Here is a 15,470-nt window from a genome sequence, read left to right on the forward strand (position 1 = left end):
CAGAGAACTTTCCTTTGATGACAGAGATGCACAACCATCTCAAAGACCTTACAACTTGAGATGTCACTACCCAAACTATTTGGAGGCTCCACACCCTGATCATTGACCTTCCAAACCACTCAGAGACTTAGTATCCTGGGACAGACCCCCAAACAACTGAGCTGGCACACCCTGGACACAGACTGCCCAAACACCTGAGATACCTCGCCCTCTGAAAACAGATCCTTAAATGGTTCTGAAACCTCATACCTTGGATAGAGACCCACAGATTGCTCAGAGACACCCTAGAAAACAGACAAGTAAATATCCCAGAGACCTTACACGTGCATATAGTGCCACAAACAACTCAGACTCAAGTCTTTGAAGCAGACCCCAGGAGCTTAGAGATCTCACAGCCTGGAAACAGACCCTGCTCACAGGACTCATACCTAGGAAACAAATCTGTTTACAGCTCAAACATGACCTCACGCCTTCTGACACAGACCCCTCAACAGTTCAAAGCCAAGGCAGCCTAGGAATCAATATATTTCTATTCTATTGATAACAGACAATACCAAACACTTCAGAGACTTCACACTTTGTTACCCCGTACCCAAAGAGCTCAGAGACCTGGAAATCTGATTATAGACCTCTGGGAAACTCAGGGACTTCACAATCAGGGATAAAGATTCACCAGTTTCTCAGAGAACTCACAAACTGGTACAAAAATGGACCAACAGTTCAGAGACCTCACACCCTCTTCTCAGACCACCAGACAGCCCAGAGACCTCACACCATGGACACAATGCTAGAGAGCCCTAAAATCACATACGCTGGAACACAGGCCTGAAAACTACTCAGAGGCTCACACCCTGGACACAGATTCCTGTTCGGAGATGTCATATACTGGACATAGAGTTCCCCAAAATAGCTCACAGCCTTTATACACCGAGACAGATCCCCAAACAGCTCAGAGGCCCCACAGACCTGAAAGTGTGGACACAAACCCTCTATAGAGCTTAAAGACTTCACACCCTATGACAAAAACCCTGAGGAACTGAGATCACACCCCCTGGACACGGACCCCAAACAGCTTAGAAACCTCATATCCTAGGCTCAGACCCCCAAACAGTTCGGAGTCTTCCCACTCTAAACGCAGACCTCTAAATGCTTAAGGAATATCACACCCTAGACTCAGTCCTCAAAACCATTCATGGAACTTGCCCTTTGTCCTTATCCAGAAAGATTTCAGATGGCTGACAGTCATGGACACAGATCACCAAACAGCTTTGAAACCTTTGTGCAAAGTTGGCCACAAACAGTAGAGAGACTTCATAACTGGAACACAGACCCAAAACGGCTTAGGACCTCACATTGTGGACACAGGCTCCCAAATGACTCAGAGAACTTCTAACCTGGGAGACAGACATGAAAATAGTTCAGAGATATCACATCCTGGCTAAGTATGCCCGCACAGCTCAAGCACCTCACATTATGGGACACAAACCCTCAAAGAGTTAACCTCACAACCTGAAAAGTAAACCCACAAACATGCCAGAGACCTCACACAGCAGACAGACCATGCAAAAATGCTCAGTTGACAAACTTTACACCCTAGGATACAGACCCCTTAACAGCCCAGTGACCCAGTGACATACAACCTGGGCATAGACTCCCAAACACTAGAGAGACGTCAGAAACTGGTAACAGAACACCAAACTGCTCAGAGACCCTAAACCCTAGAACCAGACCCCTAATAAGTCACAGACCTCATACCCCGGACTTAGACTCCCCCAACAGGAACTGTCTCACTCTTGGAAACATAACAGTTGAGGGACCTCAACACCAAGGAATACAGAGATCAGAGATCTGACACTTTGGGATACAGAGGGTGAAGCACTCCAGAGGCTTGAAACAGTAAAAAGACATTAGTACAAAGACATCAGACTCTGGAAACAGATCCTGAAACTGCTCAGAAAAATCAACCCTAAGACAAAACCCACGGCATCACAGAGAACTCATTCGTTGGGACATTGGCTCAAAACAGTTTGGCGGTGATACTCAAATACATCAGAGTTCTCATACAAGGGTACAAACACCTCACACCTGAAAAGAGAGACTGCTAAATAGTTCAGAGACATCATACTCTGCACAGGAACCACCAGAGAGTTAAGAAATTTCACACCTATAGACCTTCAAACAACTCAGAAAACTCACTCACTGGCGCACACACCCCCATTAAAAGCTCAGAGACCTTAACCCTGGAACAAACCCCTAATGAGTCAGATATATCAAACCCGGGACTGAGCCCTCTGAAAAGGAACAGAGACTTCACGCCTGAAAATATATCCCAAACAGGTCAAGGGACTTTGAAACCAAAAGAGCTCAGGGACCATGTATCCTAGGACACCAGTGGACAAACAGCTCAGAGACCTCACAAGGTAAACACAGTCCGCAAAACAGCCCAATGAACTCACCCCCCTGGAATGTAGACCAGAAAAAGTGCAGAACCCTCGAATTCAGGATTCAGAATCCTTCTGAGACTTAGGGTATAGACCCCAAAATACAATTCAGAGAATTAATATGCTGGATGCAGAGTATCAACTAATTCAGAGGCCTCAAATTGTGGGACGTACACACCCAAAGAGATCAGAGACCTCACATCCTGGACATACACCAACAAACAGACCAGGGACCTCAACCCTGTGACATGTGCGCGCGCGCGCGCACACACACACACACACACACACACACACACACACACACACACACACACACACACACACACACACACACACACACACACACACACACACACACACACACACACACACAGCTCAGAAAATCCAAATTCTAGGAAACACACACCCAAAAAGAACGGGGACCTCACATCCTGTGACATGCTCACAGAAAGATAAAAAACCACACAAGCTGAGATATACACCCACAAATATTTCAGAGAACTAACATCTGGGGCCTTATACCCACAAACAGATCACAGAACTCAGTCCCTGAGACATATACACATAAAAATACCAGACACTTCACATGCCAGGACATATACCCATGAATAGATCAGAGCACTCACACCTTAGGAAATAAACCAAAGACTACATCAGGGACCTCACATATTACTTGAGGCACACACTCACAAAGAGACCAGAGACTCAATTCCTGGGACATAAACCCAAACACCTCAGAGATCTCGCGTGCTGGGACAAAGAAATAAAGACAGGTCAGAACCTCACAACCTGGGACACAGAGCCACAAACAGATCAGAGATTACGCACTGTTGACAAACATACAGGAACAGCTCAGAACCCTCACATCCTGAGACATACAACCACAAGGAGATCAGAGAGCTCATATCTTGACATACACCCATAACCAAACCAGACTTGACATTCTGTTACGCTGACCCTCAAAGAGATCAGAGAATTCATACCCTTGGACTTACACCCACAAATAGGTAATAGACTAGAAATACACATAGAGGCTAGAAATACACATAGAGCTAGATGGACGGCCTGTCATCCTGGAACATAAACCCAAAAAGAGGCCAGAGAATTTACATCTTGGGACACACACCCACAGTCACAATAGAGACTTCATATCCTAAAATATAAACCCACAAAGGATCAGAGATCATAAACCAAGGGATATACACCCACAAAGGGAACAGATACTGTCCATCGTGGGATATACATTGAGAAAGACCAGAGAAATGCACATCCCAGGAAATACACTAAAAAATCCTGGGAAATAAATCCACAGACAGTAATGAAACACTGGGATATACAAACCCACAAACAGATCAGAGACCACACACCCTGGGACACATATCCACAGACAGTTTGGGATTTCATGTTCTGGAACAAACAGCAAGAAACAAATAACAAATCAGAGACATTAAACACTTGGCAATACATGTGAAGAGATCAGAGATAACATAGCCTGGGACACTGAAAAAATGTTCACAGACCTCACATGCTAGGAAATTTGCCCAGAAAAAGATCAGAAACCTCACATCCTATGACACACAACCTCAAATAGATCACAGACATAAAATCCTGCAAAACACACCCACAAACCATTCACAAATCTTGCATCCTGGAACATACAATGACAAATCAGAGACCTCACATCTAGGGGAGGTCACACCCATAAAGAGAATACAGATAACAGACCTCGAGACACACTCATACCCAGAAACATACAGATAACTGACATCTTGCGAATATAGTTGCAAACAGATCAGAGGGCTCACATCATGGGATATACACTGACAAAAGGATTAGAGACCTCAACGTGGACATGCACCCACACAGATCAGAGACCTCCACTCCAGCAACGTACATGGACAAATGGCTCAGAGCTCTCACATCCTGGAGCATACAAAAACAAACAGATCAGAGACTTCAAATCCTGCAGTATACAACCATAATCCAGTCACACTTCATGTGCTGAAGAACACACCCAGAAACAGATGGTAGACATGACATCTTACAGCATAACTCCCAAGAGATCAGATGATTCAAGAGTTTTGGCTTCAAATTTCTCTCTGTGACCTCTGCTTCTGTCATCGCATCACCTTCTGTGACTCTACTTCTGTTGTCACATGGTCCTCTCTGATGTGACACACACAGTCTTCTCAGACCCTGAAGGTCCTACCTTCCTCATATAAAGACTCTTGTGATGACAGTGGGCCCACCTGGATTGTCCAGGATAACTGCCCTCATCTCAGGATGCTTACCTAATATGTATTTGCAAAGCCCCCTTTCCAGATAAGACAACATATTAACAAGCTCCATGAATGAGGTGAGGACATATTTGGGGATCTATTATCTGATGAAACAGAACACACATGCACAAAGAGAACCCTCACATCCCGGGACTTTCACCCATGAACTGCTCACAGATCTCACAGCTGGAGTCATAGACCTCCAAAGGGATTGGAGAACTCCCACTCCTGGACATCGATCCAAAAAGATCAGAGAGCCACACACTCTGGGGCATACGCCAAATGATGCTCATAGTCCTCACACCCTGGGGATTAAACCCACAAAGACATAAGAGAACCACACTCTGCCAAGTACATTCTCAAAGAGAACCGGAACCTGACACGCTGGGATATACACTAGCAAAGAGATCAGGGACCCCACATTCTGGGACAAACACCCTCGAACATACCAGATCTCTGACTCTGAGACACAGACACAAAGAACACAAAAAAACACATTCACTGACAGACACCCACAGACAGGCCAGGAACCTCACAAACTGGACATAAAACCACAAAAAGAATGGGATTCACACCCTCTATAAACACCCTGAGGAGATGACACACTCACATACTATGACACACACGCACAAATGGATCAGAGACCTATCTGAGAACCTATCTGAGAAACACAACCAGAAACCACACCAGAGACCTCTAATACCACGACATGAAACACCAGGTCACAGTCCTCATATGCAGAAATTACTCCTGAAGAAGTACAGAGACCTGCTGTCTTTGGGTACAGACCCAAGAGGGGATCAGAGGTCTCCCACAGAGTGCTCCAAAACCACATTGTGGATACATGTACCACAACAAAACCTGACTTCTACTATAAATACCAGCACACAAACCAGAAACTTTATATGCGTATCATAAGTACCCCCAAATATTGGCAAAACAGCTCAGAAAATTCATGCCAGGGATATATACCCACAAACAGATCAAAGACCTCATATCCTAGGCCAAGCATTCAGAATCAGATCAGATAACTCACTTCCTGAGAGAACCCTCTCAAAGAGGTGAGAGGCTGGGCGCGGTAGCTCACGCCTATAATCCCAGCACTTTGGGAGGCCAAGGTGGGCGAATCACCTGAGGTCAGGAGTTCGAGACCAGCCTGGTCAACATGGCGAAACCTCATCTCTACTAAAAATACAAAAATTAGCCAGGCATGGTGGCACGGGCCTGTGGTCCCAGCCACTTGGGAGGCTGAGGCAGGAGAATTGCTTGAACCTGGGAGGCAGCAGTTGCAGTGAGCCAAGATCACACTATTGCACTCCAGCCTGGGCAACAGAGTGAGACTCCATCTCAAAAACAAACAAAAAAAAGAGGTGAGAGACCTCACTTTCTGCTTCATTCACCAGCAGACATACCAGAGGCTTCACACCATGACACAGAGACAGACAAATCAGGGAGTCTCACATCTTGGGACATAAACCCAGAAACAAGGCAAGAATTTCAAGCAAAAGGAAATATACTCACACAGAGCTTGGAATCCTTACACCCTAGACATACACACCTCAACAGATCAGAGAACTCACACGCTGGCACATGTACACAAAATCAGATTGGAGATGTCCCATCCTAGAACATACGCTCCTCCACAAAAGCTGAGAGCACAAATTCTGGGACACACACCATCAAATAGATCATCAGATCAGAGACCTGCACAGAAATCAGCGACCTCCACTATCAGACACACACCCTCACAAATAGATCATGGAGTTCACATCCTGACAACCAGATAGAGACAGCACAACCTGACACACTATTGATTTTCTATTGCTGCTGAAACAAATCACTAAAAGCTTTTTGTCATAAAACAATGCAAATTTATTATCTCAGCTAGGGGTGGCTCATACCTGTAATCCCAGCCTTTTGGGAGGCTGAGGTAGGCGGATCCCTTGAGCCCAGGAGTTCGAGACCAGCCTGGCCAACATGGCAAAACCTCGTCTCTACTAAAAATACAAAAATAAGCCGGCAGTGGTGGCGGGCGCCTGTAGTCCCAGCTACTCGGGAGGCTGAGGTACGAGAATCGCTTGAGCCTGGGAGGCAGAGGTTGCAGTGAGCCAAGATGGCACCACTGCACTCCAACCTAGACGACAGAGTGAGACTCTGTCTCAAAAAAAAAAAAAAACAAAAAAAAAAACTTATGATCTTACATTTCCGACAAAGAGTCTTACAGGGTAAAAGTCAAGGTGTTGACAGAGCTGACTTCTTTCTGGAGTTCCTTGGGGAGAATCCAATTTCTTTTTTCTTTTTCTTTCTTTCTTTTCCTTTTTTTTTTTTTTTTTTTTGAGACAGAGTCTTGCTCTGTCGCCAGGCTAGAGTGTGGTGGCGCGATCTTGGTTCACTGCAACCTCCGACTCCCTGATTCAAGTGATTCTACTGCCTCAGCCTCCTGAGTAGCTGGGATTACAGGCACCCACCACCATGCCCAGCTAATTTTTGTATTTTTAGTAGAGACGGGTTTTCACCATGTCGGCCAGGATGGTCTCGATCTCCTGACCTCGTGATCCGCCCACCTCGGCCTCCTAAAGTACTGGGATTACAGGCGTGGGCCACCACGCCTGGCCAGAGAATCCAATCTCTGTAGGCTGCCTACATTTCTGAGCTCATGGCCCCTTCCTCCATCTTCAAAGCCAGAGGTCTGTTTCACCTTCAAATCTTTCTCTCTCTCTCTCTCTCTCTCTCTCTCTCCCCACCCCCCTTTCTTCCTCCTCCCCCATCTCTGTCTCTCCTTGTATCAATCTATCTCTAGCTCTCTTTGATCTCTGTATATGTTGTCCATCATCTTTTCTCTACTTCCATCACTACATAGCCCTCTCTGACTCTTGCCTTCACGCCTCCCTCATATAAGGACACCTGTGATTACATTGGGCCTGCCCAGTTAATCTAGGATAAGCATCCCCATCTCAGGATGCTTAACTTCCACAAAGTCACCTCTGCAAAGTCCCTCACAATCACCTCTGCAAAGTCCCCCTTTCCATGTAAATTAGCATAATTGTAGGTTTCAGGGATTAGGAAGTGCACATCTTTGGGGTACCATTAGCTACCAGAGACCTACATACACACACAAACAATTCACAGACTTTACATCCTGAGTCATACACTTCCAAATAGATCAGACACCTCCACTCTCTAACAAACATCCAAAAAGAGCAGAGACACATTCTGGGACATATACCAAAAAATACTCAGAGTCTTCAATCACTTGGAATTAAACTCACAAACACATAAGAGAACTCACCATCTGGGACATACACACTCAAAGAGAACATGGACCTGACATGATAGGATATATACCCACGAAGATATCAGGGGCCCCACATGCTGCAAAATGCACCCCCAACAGATCAAATCTCCAAACCTGGGACATACACACACACACACACACTGCAGAAAGAAACATTCTCAGGCATAAACCCACTAACAGGTTAGGTACCTTACAATCCGGGACATGTTGAATTACACCTCACATCCTTGACAAATACACACAAAAGAGACACATACTGTGACATTCACCAGCAAACAGATCACAGACTTCATGTAAGAAACACAACCAAAAAGAGATCAGAGACCTTGAATCCTGCAACATGAAACTACAAACAGCCTAGAGACCTTACCTGCAGGATATATATGCAGAATAGGTATACAGACCTGACATCTTGAGACATAAAGCCACAAACAGATCAGAGACCTCACAACCTGAGATAGATACCCATAAACAAATCAGAGGTCTCAATCCTGCAATACGCACCCATAATCAAGCCACAGACCTCACATGCTAGGGAAAAGAGCCAGAAATAGATCACAGACCTGAAATCTTGCAACATACACCCATAAAGAGATTAGAGAGCTTATATTCTGAGACATACTCCCAAACAGGTCAGAGGTTTTCAAACCAAGGGAAATAACCACAAATAGCTCAATAACTTCACAGCTTGGACACATACACACCTCAACAAATCAGGTATATATATTATACACACACACACACACACATACAATATATATGTTATATCTACTATCAGCCCTCAGATTCAACCAACTCTGGATAAAAAACATTGAGGAAAAAAATAATTTAAAAACATAGTAAAAATAATACAAATAAAAACAATGTAGTATAACAACTACTTACGTAGCATTATATCAGGTATTATAAGAAATCTTGAGATTATCTAAAGTATACAGAAGAATTTACATAGGTTACATGCAAATACCATACCATTTTATATAAGGGACTTGAGCATTCATGGATTTTAGTATCCACAGGGGTCCTGGAACCAATTCCTCCAACCCACAGATACTGAGGGACAGCTATATTGTTACATATATATATGAATATATATGTCAGCATATAAATCACATATGCTTGGAAATATAACTAAAAAAAAACTTCAGAGATCTGATAACCTACAACATTAGAACATGTATGCCCCAACAGCTTAGAGAACTCACATCCTGGGAGGTACATCCATAAAGAGCTCAAAGATCAAACATCTCGTAGGGCATGCTTTTACAAATAGATCAGAAAATTCAGATCCTATGTTAAAACCCTCAACAAAGGTCAAAGACTTCACACAGTGGTTCATTCACCAGCGAACACATCAGACATTTCACACCATCAGACACCACCCACAAACAGATCAGGGAATTCACATCCTGAGACATATACCAACAGATCAGAGACATAACAACCTGGACATGTATCCACGAACATCAAAGGCTTCAGGCCACGGGACCTGAAACCACAAAGGGTTCACAAACTTTCTTCCCTGGACACACATACTCAACTAGATCAGAGATCACTCATCCTAGGACATGAATCCAGAAACAGACCAGAGAATTCATAATCTGGGACACATACCCTCAAAGAGGTTAAAGACCTTCCACCCTCGTTCATTCTCCTGCAAATAGATCACAGAATTCACATCAGATACACCCCTATGTGTATATCAGGGAGTTCACATCCTGGCACATATACTGACAAATAGATAACAGACCTCACAACATGGACACGTAACCACAAACAGATCAGAGACCTCAAATACCAAAAATAGTGCAGAGCCCTCAGATTATGTGCCATTCAGCATCAAACAGGTCAGGGAGGTGAAATCCTGGGATATGCACCCACAAACAGAGTAGAGGCCTTACAACCTGTACATGAACCCATAAAGAGACCACAGACATCAAACTCTGCAACACAATCCACAAACAGATCAGAAACCTCAGGCCCTGAGTCATATATAACAAACTGATCAGAAAGTTCACATCCTGGAATATACTCCACAAGCAATGCAGAGACCATACACTCCTGAGACACACACCCACAAACAGAGATCTCAAATCCTTCAATGTACAACTCCAATGAAGTCAGAGACCTCACAGGTTAGGAAAACACCAGAAATAGACCCGACATCTCATAACACAGAACCACGAGCAGATCAGAGAGCTCATATACTGGGACATTTCTTTACCAGTAAGCAGATCAGTGGCCTCAATCCTGAGACATACACCCACAAAGAGCTCAGAAATCTCACACCCTAGACAAATAAACCTAAACAGACCAGACACCTAATAACCTAACATCCTGGTACATATGTAACCAAACAAATCAGAAACCTCATGTCACAGGAAATACCCCCCAAACAGATGACAGACCTAACAACCTGGAACATAATCCTTAAATATCTCAAAGACTTCACCTACTGGAATGTACTCCCAAAAATCAGCTCAAAGATGTCACATCCTAATACATGCACACACAAACAGCTCAGAGACCACGGATTCTGGGACACACGCCCTCAACATTCAGAGACCTCTCAATGTGGTTCATACACCTGCACACAGATCAGAGACTTCCACCATCAGACATACACTCACAAACAGATCATGGAGTTCACATCCTGGGATGTGTACCAATAAACAGAGATCAATGTGTAACAAATCGTAATCATAATGTCATAAAACAACACACATTTATTATCTTCCTTTTCTGCAGGTCAGAAGAAAAAAATGGGTTCTAAAGGGCTAAAATCACAGTGTCAGCAGAGCTGCATTACTCCTGGAGGCTCTAAGGGAGAATCTGTGCCCTTGCCTTTTCCAGTTTCTAGAGCTGCTTGCGTTCCTTGGCTTGTGGCCCCTTCCTCCACCTTCAAAGCTAGGAGCATTTCATCTTCAAATCTCTATCTCTCTGACGTCTGCTTCTGGCATCACATCTGCTTCTCTGACTCGGACTGTCCAGCCTCTCTCCTCTAAGGACCCTTGTGATTACACTGGGCTCACCTGGGAAATCCAGAACCGTCCCCGCATCTCAAGATGATTACTTAATCACATTTGCAAGGACCCTTTAACATGTAAGGTCACAGTCACACATTCCAGGGATATAAGGATGTGGACATCTTTTGGGGACCTTCACTCCACCAACCTAAGATATACATCTACAAGCAATGAAAAACATCATCTGCTGAGGTATCCACACATAAGCAACTCAAAGACTCCACCTCCTATGTTATATAATTCCAAAGGGATCAGAGACTTCCTCCCACCTTTGGACATGCATCCAAGAAAGAAGTGAAGCACATGTTCTCTGTCATATACCCACAAAGAGGGTGGGGACTTCACACTCTGGGACAAACAGAAGATACTTCACACCCTTGACAAACACACATGAGGAGATTAGAAACTTAAATACTGCAATATAAAGGCAAAAGCAGAATGGAGGTCTCATCTGAGAAATACACCCACAAGGAGATGAGAGACTACAATTCCTGCAATACATTACTCACAAACAGATCAGAGACCTCACACTCCAAGACATCCACAAACAGAACAGAGATCTCAACCTGTAACACACACCCACAATCAAAGAAGAGATCTCACATTCTAGAACAAACAGCCAGAGACTGAGTATACACCTGACATCTTCAGAATACACCCACAGAGAATTCAGAGTTCATATCCTTGGGATATAAACCCACAAAAATATCAGAGACCTCAAGCCATGCATAATATATTCACAATATTTATTGTGAATGGTATATTGTGAAATATACCATAATATAATATATATTGTTACTACACAATATAATACAATATATAATATATTATGGTATATTATATATAAATATAATATATACTATATAGTTATCTGTTCATGTTAATATATGTTAACATATTATATATACTATTATGTATATATAATATATACTTAACATATGCTTATACATTAATATATTGATATATTATGATATAATATAATCATATAATAATTAAAATTCACAATTATAAATATTGTGAACATATACATTATATATTATATATGTTATTATATATATTATTACTATTACCTCAGAGATCTCACTTACTGGAACATACACCCCAAATCAGCCAAGAGACCTCACATCCTAGGACATTCGCCCCCAAACAGGTCAGAGACCTCATATCCTGAGACATATACCCGCAGAAACCTCAGAGAACACAAACTGAGGGATAGACACCCTCAGACAGGTCAGAGACCTCCTCCCTGGTTCATACACCCACACACAGATGAAAGATCTGCCACATAAGACACGCACTCGGCGGGGCGTGGTGCCTCACGCCTGTAATCTCAGCACTTTGGGAGGCCGAGGCAGGTGGATCACCTGAGGTCAGGAGTTCGAGACCAGCCTGACCAACATGGTGAAACCCTGTCTCTACTAAAAATACAAAAATTAGCCAGGCGTGGTGGCACATGCCTGTAATCCCAGCTACTGGGGAAGCTGAGGCAGAAGAATCACTTGAACCCAGGAGGCGGAGGTTGCAGTGAGCCAAGATCGTGCCACTGCACTCCAACCTGGGCGACAGAGCAAGACTCCATCTCAAAAATAAACAAATAAATAAATAAAAGACACGCACTCACAAACAGATTGGGGATTCACATCTTGGGATGTTCACTAACAACCAGACAGAGACATCATGCACCTGGGACACAGTATTCATTTCTTATTGTTGTAACAAATCACCACAATCCTAGTGCTGTGAAAAACACAAATTTATTTATTATATTACATCTGTGTAGGGCAGAAACCCAAGAATGGGCCTTAGGGTACTAAAGTCAGGTGTCAACAGAGCTGTCTTCTTTCTGGAGACTCTAAGGAAGAGCACGTTTCTTTGCCTTTTCTGGGTTCTAGAGCTGCCTGCAGTCCTTCATCCCTTCCCCCTTTCTCCACCTTCACAGCCGACAGCAGTTCATCTTCAAATTGCTCTCTGATGTCTGCCTCTGTCGTGGCATCTCCTTCTTTGACTCCGCTTCCACCATCACATTCCCTTCTATCATTTAGGGCTCCCTGGTCATATCTCTTTCACTGGACATCTTTGAGGGATGCTTTATTCAGCCAACCACAGATTGGTGTGCACAAACAATTAGAGATTTCACCTCCTGGGATATACTCCCATAAACAGCGCAAGGACTTCATGAGCTGGAACCCACACCCACAACACTTGTGTCATCATATCACTGTCTCTGACTCAGTCTGTGTCATTATATTCAGTGAAAATCCAAGAAAATCTCCCGATCTCAAGATGCTTAATTTAATCTGCAAGGTACCCTTTAAAAAAAAATTTTTTTTTTTTGAGATGGAGTCTCTCTCTGTCACCCAGGTTGGAGTGCAGTGGCACCATCTCCGCTCACGGCAACCTCCACTTCCCGGGTTCAAGCGATTCTCTCTCCTGCTTCAGCCTCCCGAGTGGCTGGGATTATAGGCGTGCACCACCATGCCCATCTAATTTTTGTTTTTTTTGTAGAGACAGGGTTTCATCATGTTGGCCAGGCTGGTCTCGAACTCCTGACCTCAAGTGATCCTCACACCTCAGCCTCCCTAAGTGCTGGGAATACAGGCATGAGCCACTGCGCCTGGCCTTTCAAAAATGTTTTTAATAAACATTTTAAAAATAATTTAGTCTTAAAAAAAGTTTCTGGAACACTTCACGAATTTGCATGTCATCCTTGCACAGGGGCCCTACTAATCTTCTGTGTATCATTCTAATTTTAGTATATGTGCTGCTGAAGCAAGCACTTAAATTTTTATATATTTAGATATAAATTTTTATAGATTTAGGTGTACAAGTACAGTTATGTTATGTGGCTATCTTGTGTAGTGGTGAAGTCTGGGCTTTTAGTGTACCTACCACCTGAATAATGTACTCTGTATACAATAGGTAGTATTTCATCCCTCACCCCTCTCCCACCCTCACATCTTTTGGAGTCTCCGGTGTCTATTCTACTCTGTATGTCCATGTGCACCCGTTGTTTAGTTCCCACTTATAAGTGAGAATATGCAGTTTTTGACTTTCTGTTTGAGTCATTTTACTTAGGATAATGGCCTCCAGCTCCATCCATGCTGTTTGCAAGGTACCTTTTAGCATGTAAGGTCACATCACAGTTTCCAAAGATTAGGACATGGGCATCTTCGGGGGCCTTAAGTCAACACAACAAAAACATACATGCACAAACAATGGGAGACTTCACACACTTCCAGAAAGCTCAGAGACCTGAAATGCTGGGACACACACCACAAACAGCTCACATACCTCATCCTGAGTTATACATCTAGAAAGTGATCACACACCTCCTACCTTGAGACATACATCTAAAGAGAGCAGGCACACACGTGTTCTGGGACATACACCCACAAACAGTTCTGGGATATCACAAATTGGGACATACACCCACAAACAGAACAGACCTCATACCCTTGATAAGCAAGCAAAAGAGATTTTCTTTTTTTTCAGACAGGGTCTCACTCTGTTACCCAGGCTGGAGTGCAGTGGCATGATAAAGACTCACTGCAGCCTCGAACTCCCGGGCTCAGGCGGATCCTCTTGCCTTAGCCTCCCCAATAGCTGGGACTACAGGTGCGCCACCAAGCCTGGCTAATTTTTTATTTTTTGTACAGATGGGGTCTCACTATGTTGCCCAGGCTGGTCTCAAACTCCTGGGCTCAAGTGATCCTTCTACCTCAGCCTCCCAAAGTGCTCGGATTATAGGTGTGAGCCACCATGCCCAGCCGAGGTTTTTTTTTTTAAACTCACATACTGTAACATACACACACAAATAGATCAGAGACTTCATCTGAGAAATATAACCAAAATGGATCAGGTCTAAAATCCTGCAACAAGAACCCACAACATGTTAGTGATCTCACATCCTGGTAAATACACTCAGAATAATTAAAAATACTTGACATCTTGGGGTACACACCCACAAAGAGATGAGAGAGCTACGATCCTGGGACACATACCTGTAAACAGATCAAAGGCCTCGACCCTGAGGTATACACCAACAAAGAGCTCAGAAACCTCATACCCTGGATGTATACACTTTAACAAATAATACGCCTTGCAATCTGTTATGTATATGAGCATACAAATCAGAAATCTCATATGCTTGTAAATAATGCCAAAAGCCTAAGATATCTACCAACCTGGGATGTACACCCATAAATGGCTGAGAAAACTCACACCTGGGATATATATCCACAAATAGCCCTGGGACATCACATCCTAGGATATGTATTCGGAAACATTAGGGAACTCGCACCCTGAAAAAACTCCTTCAAGGATGTCTGACTTATCTCAACCCGGTTCATTTACCAGAAAACAGATCAGCATCTTCACACCATTAGGCATATACCTACAAAAAAAAAGATCAGGGATATACATCAGCAAA

General features: G+C 43.6%; 1 non-coding gene across 1 annotated transcript; it reads right to left on the minus strand.

The window, feature by feature from the left end:
- Positions 1 to 13,711: 13,711 nt before the first annotated feature.
- LOC129025493 (U6 spliceosomal RNA) lies at positions 13,712 to 13,818 on the minus strand. The gene has a single exon (XR_008497249.1). It is a non-coding gene; the product is annotated as a U6 spliceosomal RNA (small nuclear RNA).
- Between the last annotated feature and the right edge of the window lie 1,652 nt (positions 13,819 to 15,470).

Source organism: Pongo pygmaeus, chromosome X (assembly GCF_028885625.2).
Source record: "Pongo pygmaeus isolate AG05252 chromosome X, NHGRI_mPonPyg2-v2.0_pri, whole genome shotgun sequence".
Classification (NCBI taxonomy): Eukaryota; Metazoa; Chordata; class Mammalia; order Primates; family Hominidae; genus Pongo; species Pongo pygmaeus.